General features: G+C 35.1%; 1 pseudogene; it reads right to left on the bottom strand.

Moving 5' to 3' along the window:
* Positions 1 to 13385: 13385 nt before the first annotated feature.
* LOC126513134 (NEDD8-activating enzyme E1 catalytic subunit-like) lies at positions 13386 to 14033 on the bottom strand (annotated as a pseudogene).
* Positions 14034 to 18824: the final 4791 nt, after the last annotated feature.

The raw sequence follows: 18824 nt of genomic DNA on the forward strand, positions 1-18824 counted from the left end.
ATTGTCTAGAAAGATATAATTGCTTGTCTTAGTGGGAGGAAGGAACTAACAGATGTTACCATATTAATGTCTTTAATATTCATATGATTACTTGTTACATGGCATGTAGATTTGCATATACATTAATAATTAACCCGAGGATACCATGCAATGTATTTAAGTATTTGGAACAATTCTAAAGAGAGAGTGCTCCTAGTTCTACTCCCACAGGTAAATAAAATCCATTCTCTAATAGACCATTTTTACTATAGGACTACAACTGCAGTGGCCTTTCACCATGCTTTAATGATGTCTTATCATCTTATTTTTTTAAAATTTGCATAGGTATTTACAGTAACATTAATAGAAACCCCCCTTCGAAAAGCTCTGTATTCATATTTTCCTCTTTGCTGTGAAAAGCAGCATTGGTAGCTTAAGAGGAATGTATAAAACTTATACATCGGCCTTCATAGAAACAACAGCTTTTACATTGTTGAAGTTTGTCAAGTGCTAGAAGATTGCTTAACAGTGAGCAATAAGAGACTGCTTCAAATGTTTTTGAAAGAGAGACTTTTCCTGAATTTCTTGTGTGACTATGCACTGTATTTTACTTTGTGAGTAGACATTTATAGTCAACAGAGTATTTTTGAGTTACATAAATAGTTCATGCTATTTCAAACGTAAATAGTCTCTTTAGTTACGGTTCCCCAGGATTCTTGCTCTGAGGGAGGGGACTCAATCAGTCAGCAGCAACTTGGACACTTTTGGTCTTGAGTTAAAGGAGGACACAACTGACTCCCCCAAGACTTCCTGGTCTTGACATGGGAAGGGAGAATAATCAACCAGAGCCTTCCTGTCACCAGAGTAACCACATTGATCCAAATACCATCAGATCTTCCTAGGCCTGGGCACCACAGAGAGGTAAGGCACTAGCTATGTGCTTTAATGCTCAGGAAGGCACAACTCAACCAAGCATGACCTATGACTCAACCAAGAGCCCTGGTGTCAGGCAAGTGGGCACCACTGTGGTGAAAGAATACAGGAGATACGTGGGATCAGGATACACAGTGTAAAATCCACAAAGAATCAATACAAGTTTTTAAAAATGAATAGCTCTAGGAACCCTCCAGGTAATTAAGAGAAGAAATGTGGAAGGCTAATGCAATGCAGAACGCTAATAAATTTAACCTAAAGGCTAAGAAATATACTGATTTTTACCTCTATTATTATTGTGCTTTAAAGAATCAGGGGATCTATTGTTTCTTTTTTCTTTACATTTAAAAACACTGAATAAAATCTAAGTCTTGTAGTATAAAAGTATAACAATAGTAAAATGATGTCGATATACCCAAAAAGTTGACACCTGCCAAAATCATTAATAAGTTATTAATTTTTTTCAAGTATTCTATAATAAATTCATTTTTAGTAGATTAGTTTTCAATCAATTCCTCAAGTGCCCAAGAGAATCTTGAATTTCCCCATGCACAGTTAATACAGCACTTTTAATTAACCCTACATGTGAGGCGATGATTTAAATATAGTCACCACCTTAGAAAAATCCAGTTTCATAAATGAAACAATACTATGCAATGATCCTATCATTTACTTCATGCCCAGAAAAATAGGAGGAAGCCTGAATACCTAAGTCATTGCTCAAGGTCACACACAGCAAGTTCATAGAGAAGTTCTTGAAGCAGAAGGGGATTAACAAATTCCAGACTGCGAGATCAAATCACAAAAGACAAGAGGACCCAGGGAAAACACTCTGTCTGAGAAACTGCATCTGACGTCTCAAGTTTGAATTAAAATAGACCCAGTGCAGCTTATCTCGCAAATACTGTTCACATTGAACTTTATTGTAGACTGTCTTCTCAAATAACTGTGCTCTTCATCAAGACATAAATATTGAAAATCAGAGCTGTTTATGAAATCTATCTATCTATCTATCTATCTATCTATCTATCTATCTATCTATCATCTTTATCTATTTATTGGAATCTATATCTATCTGTCTATATCCTGCCTGTTTGTATGAATATCCTTTCTACCCATCCATCCTTTTTAATTTACATGTAAATGTTTTTACTTAAAAATTCATGTTCTAAAGTGTTTAAAGGTTGTAGAACGAAAACCTATGCTTGATTTTTCTAAATTCTCCAAAGCAATAGTGAGTTAAAGAGAATTCTCAGTCTTTAGTACCGTTCCTACTTTAGCTCTCAGTGGAAATGCCCAAATTTGTTGTTACTTTCCATTATTTGTTAAAGAAATGGTATCAATAAATGAAATACCAGTAAACATAATTTCAAACATTTTGAAGAATGATATAACATATAGAACTGAATGTGCTCATATAATTCAGTCAGTGTACATCTTTCTTGTGCAGCCATGGAGCAATCTAAAAATTACTCTGAAGTAGTTTTAAGCTGTAAAATGGATTGCTAGTGCAAAAGTAATAGCAATAAGTTGTTAATGTAATGAAATTAATACTAAAATTTTTAGTGTATGAAGATACAAATTGAAAAGTAATTATAAATCTGCAATGAAAAATAACTCCCAAGTATTTTGCTACATTAGAAATGTAAATAAATTTAATCAGAACTATCAGAAATATATTTCAATATTTTAAAATAAGTTTTCATGGAACAAACACTCAGCTTAAATATGAGTTTCCAGAACAAAATAAACAACATATGACACAGGAATCAGAAATTCTGTTAAAATTTAGAGCAGTAAAGACCAATAATTTTAGCTAATGTAATCAGCAATGATAATATACAATGTAATGATAAAATATAATTAAATAATAAATATAATATATTCTTTGTGGCTTTTGTTTCATTTTGTTTTGCTTTGTCTTTATTTTTTTTTTTTGAAACTGGATTCTCTGTAACTTTGGAGCCAGTCCTGCAAATAACTCTTGTAGACCAGGCTGGCTGCAAACTCACAGAGATCCTCCTGCCTCTGCCTACGCAGTCTTGAAATTAATGGTCTGCAGCATCACCACCCCTTTTGTGTTATTCTTAAATGCAGATGACATTCACAGTGTCACCTGGACAGATAAGTTAGCTTGTATAAATATAAGGGAGCAAAGCAATTCTGATAGCAACTGAGTCAGTCTTCTTCAGGTTCATGTTTATTTGACTAGTAAAAGACAGCATTTTGTGCAGTGCATAGTTATGAAAGCTTAACTTTTAGTTCTTGCTAAGATGTCTACAACCGATTTTAAAATTATTCTTATTTTATCTAAAAGTATGCAACAAGATATTCTTTTTTCAAAACAGTATTGTTTTGACATTAACTGAGTAGGTGGTCAGATTAGAAATAACATATTCAAATCAATGTTACAATTCAAACGATGCTTAGAAAGTACAAAAATGCTGTTGGAATTTTACAGACTAAAATTTAGTAGCAAAGGCTGCATGATCATCTCACTAGTGGAGAAATGCCTTTAATGAAGAAAAGGTAAATAAATGTTAAGTGATGAATAAGAACTGAATATGATGATAGACACCAAGTCATGTAAAAGATTGTTGAGATAACTGTTATTCTAGCTGTAATTTTGTTGACAAAAATTTAGATGAATACTGATCTCATTTATATATGCAAGGAAATACAAAAATGCCTATTAGTTTCTGACTTTTGATACTTTATGCTAAAAGATTTTAAGAGAAGCTAGCATATTTTTTATTTCATTTGTATTTCTTCTTCTGAATAGAAAGTGATTTTATTAAAACTTCCTTTATGTATTCATTGCCAAATAAAAGAGTAGAGAATTAATATTTATAACTTATTATATTTGAAACACTATGCCATAAATGCACATTGAATAGAAATTTGACATCCATCTCACTGAATCATAATGCTTATAATATAATATAGCAAAGAGAATCATATAAGAGTTGCATCGAGTATCACCATTGTTCATGCCATTAAATAGAAAAGATGTGTGTATGTATGTGTTATAAAATAATACCACTAAAAACCTATAGTTACTTAGTGAGTATGTGATTTATCTACTGGGATGGCTACCTTTTCAAGTTGATAAACCTTCTTGATCAAGATTCTGACAACATGTCAAATATGAATATTTTTTCTGTATTTGTTCACAAATGATAAGATGAGGGACAATTTCAAGAAAGGAAATAACAATTCTAAAATTGTGGGTCTTTTATTTCATCATTTGCCTTGTGAGATTAATAAAAACATTAGTAAAAAAATCCTTTAAAAGAAACAGTAGTGTCTCTGTACCTCCTTAGAAAATGAAATATCTTTTTCCTTATCTCAATATAAATAAGGAGAGCTATAAAGAAATGTTTCAGGGAGTTTAATTAAGGTTTCCTTGAATTTACAAACATTTTCTTGAAGAACCAAGTTCCCACATGAACTTATCTTTATTCATAACTATGAAAATCTAGTGGTCAAGAGTAGACAGGAATTCAAATTGATTTAGGGAAGAAAGGTGATTATGCTGGAAGACCAGTGACCAACCAACAAGACATGGTGAACATGCTGTTCCCTATTGGCCAGTTAGAGTATGCAGGGATGAATAATGCCTTGTGTCAAGACTGTGCGGAAGACAAAGAGCATGACGGTGGCATTAGATACTAAAAATGAAGTCTGTTTGTGCTGGTCATTGGTAGGATTGGGTGTGATAGAAGCAAACAATGAGAGGATTCTGTTGCCTGATATCAAATGGAAAATTAAATTTACTTCAAGTTTAGGTCACTTAATTGTCCATAATAACTATTGTTCATGGGCATAAAATCCATGTTTGTAAAGATAATATATTTAACCGTATTTGACAAGAGTTAATTGTATATATACTCCTTTATAGATCCCTAATATTTTACTATTTTGAGAAGTCAGAAACAATACAGGGAATGGAGGCAACATGGGAAAACCCAAAAGAATTAATAAAAAAAAAAGTAAGGGCTTTTTCTGCCCTCTTCTGAAATATTTGCAACTGGAAATTAAAGAAAAAAAATTAAATACATAAACAGACCATTTCCTTTTGTAGGACACGTGTAGAATCCAACACTGTTATTAACATATTCAAGTTCATAAAAATTTACCTAAGATATAACCAGGAAATGTGATAGTAGGAAAGATTAATATTATAGTTCAAGTAAATCTTAGCAAGTCTGCTTCATTCATTGAAGTATCACTATGCATTAAAATACAATGCAATCATTCATTCTCATATAATCTGATGATGATAGCTATTTACTACTGATTTGATAAAGTTAAAAATCATTAGCATTTAGTAACTGCTTTCTCTCATGGAATAATTCAAGTCATCCATTGTACAAGCATTGATCTTCAGTCATGATTGCAATACCATTAAGAGTTGTACAATGATGAAACACTGCCATCAAAGGCAAGCAGCCAACAAAGAGAATGTCTGCACTTTAATCAAGGGCCATGAGACTACAAAGGACTGAGAATTGTTCATCCAGAGTGGTTGAAGAAACAATGAAAATATGGCCACAAAATCAGCTATGTAGGGTTCACAGAAACTCACAGAGACTGAAGCCACAATCAGGGAGCCTGCAATCGTCTGTGCTAGGTCCTCTGAATGTACATTATGGCTGTGCAGCCTGTTCTTGTGGGACGCCTAACGATGGGAGTAGGGGGTTTCTCTGACTCTTTTGCCTGCTCTTGGAACCCTTTTCTCCTACTGGGTTACCTTTTCAGCTTTGATATGAGGGTTTGTGCCTAGTCTTATGGTATCTTGTTACTCTGAGTGCTACTGATAGCCCTACAATGCCTTCTCTTTTCTGAAGGGAAATGGAGGAGGAATGATCTGGGAGAGATGGGTCGGGGATGGGAAATGGGAGGAGAACGGAGAGAGGAAATTGCAATTGAGATGTAATGTATGAGAGAAGAATAAAAAAACTAAAAAAGTTTTAAAATAAAAAACGAACACTGTTGGACTATTTCTTAATCTTACTTAATATAGTCTTCAAACATACTATTAGTAAATTTCGACCAGAGTAATTTACACTGCTGTGAACCCACTCAAGCTAAATGACAAGGGACATGATCATCTTCTCACTTCTTTTACACATCTATTCCCCTAGGGTTCTTTACTGAAGTCATTATGTGTCAGGGATACAAGGGGGGATGTGAAACATGGCAGAGGAGCACCTCCCATCCAGGCAGCAGACATCCGGTGTACCAGGATGCTTTAAAAGCCGAGCCATAAGGAATACTGTGTAAATATTTATGGAGATAAGTTTAATAAATTTCTACTCAGGTTTCTGGTTTGTTCACTTGTGTTATGTTCTGTATTTTTACTTGGCTTAATAGTTGTCTCACTGTAACCTCAAGTTTCAGGGCTGAAGTTTAGCAAAGGCAATAAGATTTGGAAGCAATTTCCTCAGTTTACTGTTTAAAGAAAGTTGCTGTGCACATTTCATCTCCAGGGCACTTTAGCTGCAGATGTCTTCAAACAGAATTGGGTTTTCTTTTCTAATTTTAAAGAGAACATTTAAAATGAAGCAATCAGGCTGCCCCTCCCCCCCCCACCGCCACAGTTTTATCAAGGGTATCCATCAGTGTATTGTACAATCAGGTTATATTGTTAAAATACAATTTCTTGAAAGGAAATCACTAACAATTTAATTTACAAAACTTTCACGATACTTTTTAAATTTCTCTTTTGAAGACTTCAGGTGCAGAAAATTGGTTTAATTAAAATGCTGTCTTTATGAATGATACCTTCATTTTCCATAAAGGTTTTTTTTTTCTATTTTGTACTTTACTATTTTTCCTTTGAAAGTTCTTTAGATGGGGTTTTAAGTAATTAAAGTTGGCCTCAAACTCTATGTAAATTGAAGGTAACCTTGAACTTCTTTTCTGTTGTCCTCTACTTCCTGACTTGTTTGCAAAGTTGTTTTTAGTGTAAATGGTATTCACAATTGAATGGAGAAATATATACCTGCTTGCTTAATACTCTGCCTCCTGAGATAGATGCAAAGCCTATCATATTACACTTTAAATAATAAAATAAATATTTATGTATCACAAACTGGATTAGACACCATCATATATGGATTAACATGCTCAAGTAAAACTGTGCGTACCTATCCTTTAGGATGGTTATTACTCCATATTTTGGTTTTTTAACCACAAACTTTTCTATCCCCAAATATCTATCACAAATGTGCATGATTTATATGTGAACTACATGTAGGATCTGTAGCTATAAAACCCTTGGGGCATTTGCAATTTTCCTAAATATTATCTTTAAAAATGATCTGGTGTATCTATTATATGAAGGTAAGTTCACTTATACTCATTGGTGTATAAGTTCATGTTTTACATCTGATTTTTGTAAATTATTATGTTTTATTAACTTGCTTTTTATTATTTGTTGTATCATTCACATTACAGTTATTGATCCCATTAGTTTCCCATACATGCATATCCACCCTCTGCCCTTGCAATATTCCCATAAATAAGAGCAAAACGAAAACAAAAAGCAAAGAAAGGGGGGAAATCTCATCATGGAAGCTGTAGTATGACATAGTGAGTCAAGCAGTAAACTGTTTTGTCCATATATCTTTACTCATAAGTGCTTATTGCAGAGTCATTGGTTTGGTTTGAGAACTCAGGTCACTTCTATCCTGTCAATGCTGAGCCCTTACTAAAACTCCTGGTTATCCTGCTGTTGCCCATTGTCATGGAGATCCCTAGCTTTGGGTTAGCAGGACAGGTCCTGTGTGCTCCAGCAGATCAAAATGGGGTGGGTATTGGGGTGGGCAGACTAATAACCTTGGTTCTGGGCCCAGGGAATTGCAGGGTTGGTTCATTTGTCAGCTTTCTCTTGTCCTCTGAAGAAGGACGCTAAAAAGAAATCCCACACTAGCACAGAATTGAGTATAAAAAGGATTATTTATTTAGGGGTAGACTCACAGATCACAATCATCTGCACGAATGGGGAGCAGGAACCGAATCACACCACTGGAAGAAAGAGTAAATGCGTGCTTTACATCAGCATATATAGTATAAGAGGTCATGCCCAAATGAGCAGGGTAACTTAAAGGCTACAGCATTTTCCCCTCTTGTTTAAGTAAGAGAATTTTAAAGCTAATACAAAATTATATACAATAAGAACAAATATCAGGTATAAAAATAAGAATTACAATCAGTATAAACAATACCAAGCAAGAAACATGTGATAAATGTTTCAATAATTATCCTATCTTAAGGAGTTTAAGTCTTGTATTATAAATAACTTGGCTATAGGAATTCCTACAACAGTCCTCACCAACAGGTTTACAGGTTTTGTTCTCTTACATTGCCTTTGCAGCGATGAGCAAGGGGCTGGACCACTTCTTTCATGTTCTCAGGGTTGGATCTCCCAGACCCACATCTTCAGGCCCAGCTCTTCTGTGTTGCCTAGGAGTGGCATAGGTATCTCTTTCATGAATGTTGCAGTGGATGAGGGACAGTTCTAGCTTTCTCACTCTGACAACCTTAGGGCTAGCTAGCTCTCCCACTTGCCTCAGCCAATGATGGGAAGGTATAGATGGAAGTTTCTGTCCTGGCCAGTTCTGCAGTCTTTCAGTCCCAAAGAAACCCACAGAGGTTCATTGTAATTATAAACTTTTTGGTTATTAGCTAAGGCTTATTATTAACTAGCTCTTACAACTTATATTAACCTGTAATTCTTGTCTATGTTTAGTCATGTGGCTTGGTACCTTTTGTGAGTCAGGCATTCTCATTTTGCTTTCTCTGGATCTGGCTGGTGACTAACCTCTTCCCTTTCTCTTCCCAGAATTCTCTTAGTCTGTTAGCCTCACCTATACTTCCAGCCTGGTACTAGCCAATCAGTATTTGATTAAACAAATATAAGTGACAAATATTTGCAGTGTACAAGATCATTGCCCCCCACAGTAGGTAGGGGTCTCTCTCTCTCTTGTTCATGCCACCACATGACAGGTGAGTAAGGAGGAAAGGTCTTCCATTCTCATAATATCAGGGCTAGCTCAGTCACGTTTCTGCCAATGGTGTTGGGTCTCTTGTGCTTACCAGGAGAGGTACAGGTCCTACTCTCCTGAGTGTCACAGCTGGTGATTGGCAGTGGCATCTCTCCCACCCTCTGACCTCATGGCTATCTCTCTGACCTGCCTCAGGCATTGATGGGCATGTGTGTGCTGGAGGTAGGGGGATATTATTATTAAATTAATTTTTAATCAGTAAGCAGTTACATTATTTTCACAAGAAAAAGCTTCTGTTAATAATAAGCAAGTTTTAAATTAATGTTTTAAAATAGCCTAACCCATCCAGGTACTAGGGAAGTATATGATTCCTACATTGTCAATGCACATACATATGTGAATCTCACTAGAGTAGACCCTAATGAAGTTGGTTTATAAACTCTAGATATCTTAAAGCTTTAATATAGAAAATATTACATGTTAATTATTAATTAAACATTTAAAAAGAGGGAAACATTATAAAATTTGACATGTTAGGAATTTAATCATGAACAATTAGAGGTTGTTGAAATATTCTAAATAAATGATAGATTAAATTATTTATTTAGGCAGAAACTATTTCCAAATCTATAAGTCTCCAATATCATCCATTTCAAGAATGGATTGCTAAAAATCTTAACTTTCTTGAACTTCACTTCAATCCTATATTTGGACTCATGTTATCCTGTAAACACCTGTTTTATCAGGACTGTATCAAAGTTTTCCTGGACCCACTTGCTCTTTTAAATTGAGAACAAATCACCACCGTGTTAGCTCTTCTCTGTTTGGAAATTAAGTCTGTTTCAAAATTGGGAAGAGTTTACAGGCACAGGGTGACACTGGGCAAAAGACATTTTAAAGTGTGTGATATTCAGAAAATTGAGTAAATAAATATAAGAGAAGTCCTACAGACACCCAAAAAGAATCTAATATGTTTTTAGAAAGTTTGAGAATTGGTCCTGCAGTAAAGAAAAATAACTCTGATCGTACATGAAAAATTTTTGCTGTGAATTTCACCCATCCTAGACCGGAAATTCCCAGGCTTAATTCCCAGAACACTATGCTCAAACTTAATATCTTCCTTCTCTACATGTGTTTCTTTTTACCTTCTCTTCAAAGAATAAAAAATAAAAAAATAAAGATTTCCAAAAAACAGAAAGTGGAAGAAAGCATATTCAACAAATGGTGCTGGCATAATTGGATATCAACATGTAGAAAAATGAAAATAGATCCATATCTGTTGTCATGCACAAAACTCAGTTGCAAATGGATTAAAGACCTCAATATAAAGCCAACCACAGTGAACCTCATAGAAGAGAAAGTGGGAATTGCACTTGAACACATTGGGACAGGAGACCACTTTCTAAACATAACACCAGTAGCACAGACGATGAGAGCAACAATTAATAAATGGAACCTCCTGAAATCGAAGAATCTCTGTAAAGGAAAGGACCCAGGAAACAAAACAACAGACTACAAAATAGGAAAAAAAAAATCTTTACAAATCCCAAATCAGACACAGGGCTGATCTCCAAAATATAAAAAGAACTCAAGAAATTGGTCATCAAAAGAACAGAGCTAAACAGAGAACTCTCAACAGAAGACTCAAAAGTGGCTGAAAGACACTTAAGGAATGCTCAACTTCCTTAGCCATCAGAGAAATGCAAATCAAAACAACTCTGAGATTCCCTCTTACACCTTTCAGTCTCATCCTCTGCATCTTCGAGATACACACATATACATACATACACACATTTAATGAAAACGTATTATCTCATTCAAAACATTCCAAGCAGACTTTTTACTCCTTTCACTCATCCCAGCTGCCTCCCTGCCTCCCCACTCCCTCAGATTCTTTCCCCATCCATTTGCAATTCAGAAAAAAGCAGGCATCCAAGAGAAAACTGTCTATCAGGACAAAACAGTGAGAAAATGCAGAAGTTCTCACATCAGTATAGGACAAAGCAACCCAGTAGGGGAAATGAGTCCCAAGAAAAGGACAAGGACTCAGAGGAACACCTGCTTCCACTGAAGGAATGCATTACTAACACCCATAGCCAGTTTGCGGATCACTCTCATACAGAGCCCATTCTTTGTTCTTCAGTCCCTGTGAGGCCATGTGAGCACTGCTTAGCTGATTCAGTGGACCACGTTATCCTGGTGTCCTCCATCCCCTCTCACTCCTACAATCTTTCTTCTCCCTCTTTCATGGGATCCCCTGAGCTCTGAGGAGGAAGGACCTCTAATTTAGACCTTCTCGCTCTTCTTAATGTCTCACTGTGGGTCTCTGTACCTGCACCCATATATTGCCCGAGAAAGTTTTTCTGATGACAACTGGGCATGACACCCATCTATAAGTGTAGCGAAATATCATTATGAGATATTTCATTGTTTTTTTTCCAGTTGTGTTTGTTCTACACTAGGTCTTTGCACTATCAAGTCTCTGGATCTTGATCATCCAGGTAGTGTAGTGCTGGGCCAACCTCTTGAGGCAGGGATATCTCGTGAGTTAAACCAAATATTGGTTGACCACTCCCACAGCACCTTTGCCCAGCATATCTTATAACAAGATAGATTAAAGGAGGGGGTTTTTGAATAGGCTGGTTCCAGGTTCCTTTTCCTGAGGCCTACAGAGTACCTTCTCACATCAGAGACTGGAATGTATGATAAAGGTTCTATGCCTAAACAAACTCTACGTCACTCAGTTCAATGAACTGTATGGACCTTATTCTCAGTAGTAGGTCCCAACTCTCAGTTTACACAAAATTACTTTCTGCCCTAGCATTAGCTTAGGTTGTTAAGGAATCCCCACAGGATGCACATAGCAGGAATTAGCACTCATTGGTCATTGATATTGGTCAACATCTAGGGCCTCAATTCCCCAATAAAACTACACAGATTAACTGAATGGATAAAAAGAAAAAAAAAAAAAACAGGAACTATTCTTCTTCTACCTAAAAGAAACACACCTGAAGTCATTCAGAGTATAGGGTTGGTAAAATAAAAAACAAACAAATAGTTCAAATAAGTAACCTGAAATATCCATTTTAATATCTAACAAAATAAACTTCAAACCAAAATTAATCAAATGAGAAAGGAAAGGACGCTACATATTCATCAAAGGTTAAATACACTGAGATACCCTTTCAGTTCTTAGCATCCATGCCCCAATCATAAGGGCACACACTTTTGTAAAAGAAGCAATAGTGTAGCTTAAATTACATATTAACCCACACAGACGAGCAGATTGAGACTTCAGTACACCACTTTCACCATTGGACAGATCATGCAAGCAAAAACTAAACAAAAAAAAAATACTGAAACAAACTGACATGACTTTTGACAAAAAGAAGCTAAAATTATATAATGGAATAAAGAAAGCAGCTTCTACAAAATGGTGCTGGCACAACTGGATGTAAACATGTAGAAGAATGAAAGTAGATCAGTATCTATTGCCGTGCACAAAATTCAAGTTCAAATGGACTATAGACATCAATATAAATGCGACCACACTGAACCTGATAGAAGAGAAAGTGACACAGTTTATCTGAGCTAATGGGAGCTCACCAACGCTAGCTGGAAATAAATAAATAAAAAAAAACCAGAATTCTTCTGAATGTGGGTGACCTTGTGTGGCTGTGGCAGACTGCAGAACGATAGGCAGTGGCACCAGGATTTACCCCTACTGCTTGTACTGTTTTGGCAGGGAACCCATTCTCATTGATGGATACCTTGCTTGTCTTGGATATAGTAGGGAGGGCATTGGACTTTTCCCTAAGCATTGTGCCTTGCCCTTTCTGAGGAGTGATTCCGGGTGGGATAGAGAGGTAGGTGGGGAATAGGTGGAAGGGAGGGGATAGGAGCTGGGATTGGTGTGTAAAATGAAAAAAAGATAGTGTTTTCTTTTTTAAAAAAAATGAAAAAAAAAGAAAAAAAATGGATCAAGGCAAAAAAAAGAAATTCAAAATTTTCTATTATCCAACAAAAATGAGTATACAACATATATAAATTTATTGGAAACATTAAAAGTGATGCTAAGGAGAAATTTCACAGCACTTAGTGCCTACATTAAAAAAATGGAGCAAACTCATACTAGCAACTTAACAGCATACCTTGAGTTCTCTACCAAAATAAGCATAAGAACACCCAATAGGAATAGTCTTCAAGATGTAATCAAACTGAGATCTGAAATCATTAAAAGGGAAACAAAGAAAATTATATAAAAGTCAATGAATAAAAGAGTTGGTTCTTTGAAATATCGACAAGATAGACACTTACCTAAACAAACTCAAAGACAGAGAAAGAATATCCAAATTCATAATATCAGAAATGAAAAGGGGGAACATAGCACCAGACAGAGAGGGAATCCAGAGCATCACAAGGTTTTATTTTAAAAACCTGTACTCAGCCAAGTTGGAAAATCTAAAACAAAGGCAAAATCACTTGAGCACTTCCTTGAAAGCCTTCGGTCCCTCTGTCTATCAAAGGGACAATGGAGCCTGGATGCAGCACACCATATCTTTGTAATTTAGAAGGGATATCAGCATTCCATTAATCCATCTCTGGATATAATAGAGTCCAGGCCACACACAATAATATTGTTGGTAGAAAGCGTCGTTAAAATCTTGAATCTTGTTGAAATGTGGGCCTGACTACATTGCAATTAGGAACTCGGTCATTTAGGATTTCTGCAGCAACTTCAACCTTGGGTCTTCCAACATCTAAGGGCTAAATAAAAACTGCATATATAGATTGGAAACATCCACAGTGTGCATGTCTATAACGTGACTCTGTCTAAAACCAGACAATGCCAGATTTTTTTTTGAGCTCTCATACTAAGATAACAGCTCCAATAACTAGAACTTTACATGTATTTAACAAGAACTGGAGCAATTTAGTGCTTGGTTTGAAGGGTGTGTGAAGGGTCCAGATCGTTTGAGACACTTCTTTAAAATGGTTCCAGCGACCTTCCCAGTCTCCAGTGTCCCCACATCCACCACCAACAGCCATTTTCATAGCCATCAGCTCCTCTATTCTCATTTTCTTCTCTGGCTCTTTGCCATCCACCATATTCTTCCTCGCCTTTCTGGATTTTTTTTTAACATTCTATTCATTCAGTATATTATGATTTCATCCAATTACCATTATTTTTATAAAGCTCTTGGAGTTTGTTTTAGAGTTTTCTGTGTTAATCCACATAAATTTGCATACATTTTGACTATTTTTGCTCCACTGAGCATTGTGCTTATTTATGTTTTGGTGTCCTATGCAGATCCTGAAGCACACATGCATTAGGAGGATTGGGGTCCTTCCCCTTTGCCTCTCTGAAAGTGATAGCTTTATTCCAGATAAATAATGAATAATTATCCAGTAAGTCAGCATGTCAAAAAGAATATAAAAATGTGTTACTGGTAAAGCCTGGATAAAATTATTAAGTATAAATAGCTACAATTTTTTTAATTTTTCTTATTTCACTAACTATTCAGCTATCAACTGACTGCTGCCTATAATACTCTAGGCATCTTGGGACTAGGTCACATACTCTGTTTCATGGTCTGATGTTGTTTTTCTTGGTGTTAGTGGTTTAAAAAGACATAGGCAGGTGGATTTTTGTGAGTTTGAGGCCAGCCTGGTCTACAAAAGCTAGTTCCAGGACAGGCTCCTAAGCTACAGAGAAACCCTCTCTCTCTCTCTTACACACACACACACACACACACACACACACACACACTTACACAAAAGCCTTTGGAAGAGCTATATATTCAGTAAATGTATATTTTAGTCTCTTTATATTTCCAATGTAGAGAAGCATACTAGAAGTAAAACAAGCAAAGTTGGAGGTAAAAGGGGACTTAGCAGATAAAGTAATGAAAACCTAATACTTCTAGTGTAAGGGCAAATTCATGAAAATGTAAGAAAGTTTTCCATACATAGATGAATAGAAGTAGAGGAGTATCCAACGCACTCACAGACTCAAACAGCAAAAAAGATCTGGTTTCCATTTTTCTAGAGTACGTTTTATCTTTATCCTACTTCTGACTTCTCTGAACCTGAGAAAACATTTTGATTCTCTTTCTCTCAGTCTTTCTCTCCCCTGCCTTCCCTCACTTGCCCATGTGTGTTTGTACAGGTAAACATGTATGTGAAGTTACGTATGTATGTGTTGGCTCATTCATGTGATCCATAGTACAATATTAAAGTACATTTCACCTTTAATTTTTTTTTCTTTGCAAAAGGATTCCTCACTGGTCTGGAATATGGAACGTTGACTTTCCTAGCTCTACAAAGATGTCAAGGGCTCTGTCTGTCTTTGCCCCTCACAAAGTTAGATTACTAGTAAACATACAATCATGACCAATTATTTCCTAATTGGGTTTTTAGGTTTCAGATTTTCATAAAAGCATACAAGTAATTTATTACATCTTCCAATCACTGTTTGAAAAATTTTAACATGTCCAGGAGAATATAGGTATATAAAGCAAATATGCAGAATTGATAAAAATTATTTCAATAATTCATAGGGTTAATTTCAAATAATTCTTTGATATGATATAAATTTATGACTTCTTAAAGATTAAAGAGAATTTACATACCTAACATGGGTGCATAATTTACATAAATTATTAAATCACAACTAAATATTTAGCGCAGCAGGCATAGTTTACTGTGAACTTTTCTAGAGTTGATTGATGCTTTGACTTCATAATAGTCTGTGCAAATTTTAAGGCTTTAAATCACACGTAGAAAAATAAAAGAATTGGAAAGAGTATGTTAGGAACATTGTGGAGACAGCTGTTAATTCTCTCCTAAAACTCAAGCCAAACTTCATTAAAATGTTTTATGAAACTCAGGCTAGCTATTCAGAACACAATTTTCAAAGCACAACATCCTGACCTAACATAGTTCAAAGTTGTACTAATATTGTATATGTGGAAAAATAAGGATAGGAAAATATTAAAAGTATGTTTGAGCTAAACCATTATATTTCTGTGAAGGCAAACAAGCTTATAAATTCTGAAAACAGTGCAGTTGGCAGTTTCCAACAGTCTCAAGTCTGAGCAGGGTTGTTTTGGGAAATAGTGGCTTGAATTGCTAGGTTGATGTCTAGCACAGTGCATTTGTGCATGGTATTTATTTAGGATGAAAACAGTTAAGAAGTACTGGAAGACACCTCTGGATAGCCCTTAGGAACTATTTTGATTTATCTGCATATTTGAATTTGAATTAATGTTTTGAATGTTTCATGTTAAAAATCTTTTTCTTTTAAACAGATTTTTTCATTGCCATGATATTCAGTTTTGAGACTCATGTGGCATCATGACCTGCACTTTCAGGATCTGGGTGTAAACTGTTATGAGTATTGATTCTGAGACGGGTCAGTGTGTTCTAACCAAAGCAGCCTCGATATGGTGGCTCACAGGAGAATTTCCTTCATCTAGTGAGGGCTTTTCATTAACTGGGATAAAGATACTGACTGATTGATTGCCAACAGATAAAAACAATGACAAGTTGAAAACATATTTTGTTATCATTTTCTCTATTTGATTAATAAAGAATATAATTTTTTTTAAAAAAAAATGGAATAGGATAAAACCAAAACAACCACATCAATGCTGGACAAAGCAAATTAATAGAAGGAAAACAGCCACAAAAGAAGGCACAAGAATCATAAACCCACTCATTTATATACTAAGGAGTCCCATAAAACTACTAAACTTAAAGCTATGATATATAAATTGCTGACCTGGTACAGACCTGTGTAGCCCTGTGCTCGTTACTCAGTCTTTGTGAGTTGATGTGAGCCAAGAGCTCAATCCATTGATTTAGGAAACTTTGTTCTCCTGGTGCACTCCATCCAATATAGCTCTTTCATTCTTTCTGATTCCTCTTCCATGGGGTTTGCTAAATTTTCAGGGGACAGATTTGATGGAGACATCCCATTTAGAGCTGTGTGTTCTAGGGTTTCTCTCTCTCTCTTCAAAATGTCTGACTGTGAGTCTCTGTATTTACTCCCATCTGCTTCAGGAGGAAACAAGAACATAATTTTAAGCCAGAAAGATTAACAGCTCCCTTTTCATTATGATAACCTAGAACAAAATGAATACTTTAAAAAAAGTTAAATGCATGCTTAAAGAAAAAATAAAAGCACATTTTAATTCTGACTTTCATATTCTCACCACATTTTAAGATAGTCTAGATAGTATTAACCTACCATTCTGTGTAATTAAAGTTTTTTTTAACTTATATTTTATGATGAAAGCACTCACAAAGAAAATTATGACATGAATTTTTGGTACAATTTAAGATTTGGGGTAGGGATAAGAGGACCTTTTATCTCTGGGTAACATTAAGGCTAAGTAGAATCAGGAAAAATGTTGCTAATGCTCATTATTTAAAAAAAAATAACTCAATTGTCTTCTTCCCTAGACAGCATGCTTCACAGTATATTGCCCTTTTGATTCATGTTAGTGTCCTTTACTGTCATTTCTATTGATTAAATATGTTCAGTTGCATAAGCAATGCGTAAATCAGATGTCACTTTTCCCTCTGACTTTAAGCATTTTCTCCTGGTCAAGTTTCAAGTTCTGGTTTAATAATCCATCTTTCAAAACTATAAATTAAATCTATACTAGCGTCTGATATAAAAACAGTAAAATGCCTGTTCCACAGCATTAATTTATAATAAAGTTTGTCTCCAATGGTGTGAAACATTTTAAGTAATCATTTCTTCTTCAGTCACTTCATGGCACATCCTGAAATCCACAGGAGACAGCAAACTCTGCAAAAAATATTTGGCTGTAGCTTTATAAGTACATAAATAAACATTTCTTTATTGGTTATTTGATTTTTCCTTAAGTTGAAAACATTTTAAGATGTACATCTAATAGTATATAAAAGTACATTGATAGCATAGTGTATGAACCTGAACTAGAAGGCATTTTTTACATATTTATTATTAAACTATTTAAATATTTGCAGCTCTTAAATTTGATAAGATCCTTAATCATTTCAGATTATCTTCAATATTGCAAGTGAATTTTACTTAGTTCTAAGTAACATGTAAAGGTGTCAGGACACAAATAGTTTCAAAAAATATTAATGACTCTTACTAAGCATAGTAAGTAAATTGTACATATGTATAAATTATTATGACAATACTCTAATTATTAAACTAACCTTGTTTGAGATCTCTCGACACAGAATAAAAGTATGATTGCATTTGCTGAGCTCAAATGTTGAATAAGGATTTGAGTTTAAATTAACTCATCTATAAACTTTCATATTTCCATGCTTATTGCTTCTATTATAGTCTCTACTATGTTGGCCCATGGCTGTAATCTTCTCACTTCTGAGACAGAGGCTAAAGAATGGCATAATCGAAGATTACATTGATCTACACAGTGAGTTTCAGGCCTGTCTAAGCAACGTTGCAAGGTCCTGTCTCAAAAACTGAAAAGGTGAAAATCACTCAAACAAACAAGAGCACATTTATTAGTCTCGTGCCTCAGCACAGAGGATTACTTCTCTGGCTGCCCCCAAGCTGGTGTTAAAGATGCATAAGTACAGTTACTCTGTAAGAAGTCTTCTGATAACTTACTAAAACAACAAATAATGTACAGATGTTATGTGACCCACAATATAGCAAAATATCCCTCAAAAGACTCTGACTACTGTTCCATTATCATTGTATTTTAGCTGCTTGGTTCATTCCTCCATTCTCAAGCAATCGATATATTCCATAATTCTTGATTTTCAATGCATTTCTCTATCGATGTTGATATTTTTTTCTCATGGGTGACTTTAGATTTTTTAAAAGATAGTCCTGTAGACTCTATCAATGTTCCCATAGACCAGTCTTTG

Source organism: Alexandromys fortis, unplaced genomic scaffold, assembly GCF_014885135.2.
Source record: "Alexandromys fortis isolate MF-2015 unplaced genomic scaffold, M_Fortis_MF-2015_v1.1 scaffold_17, whole genome shotgun sequence".
Classification (NCBI taxonomy): domain Eukaryota; kingdom Metazoa; phylum Chordata; class Mammalia; order Rodentia; family Cricetidae; genus Alexandromys; species Alexandromys fortis.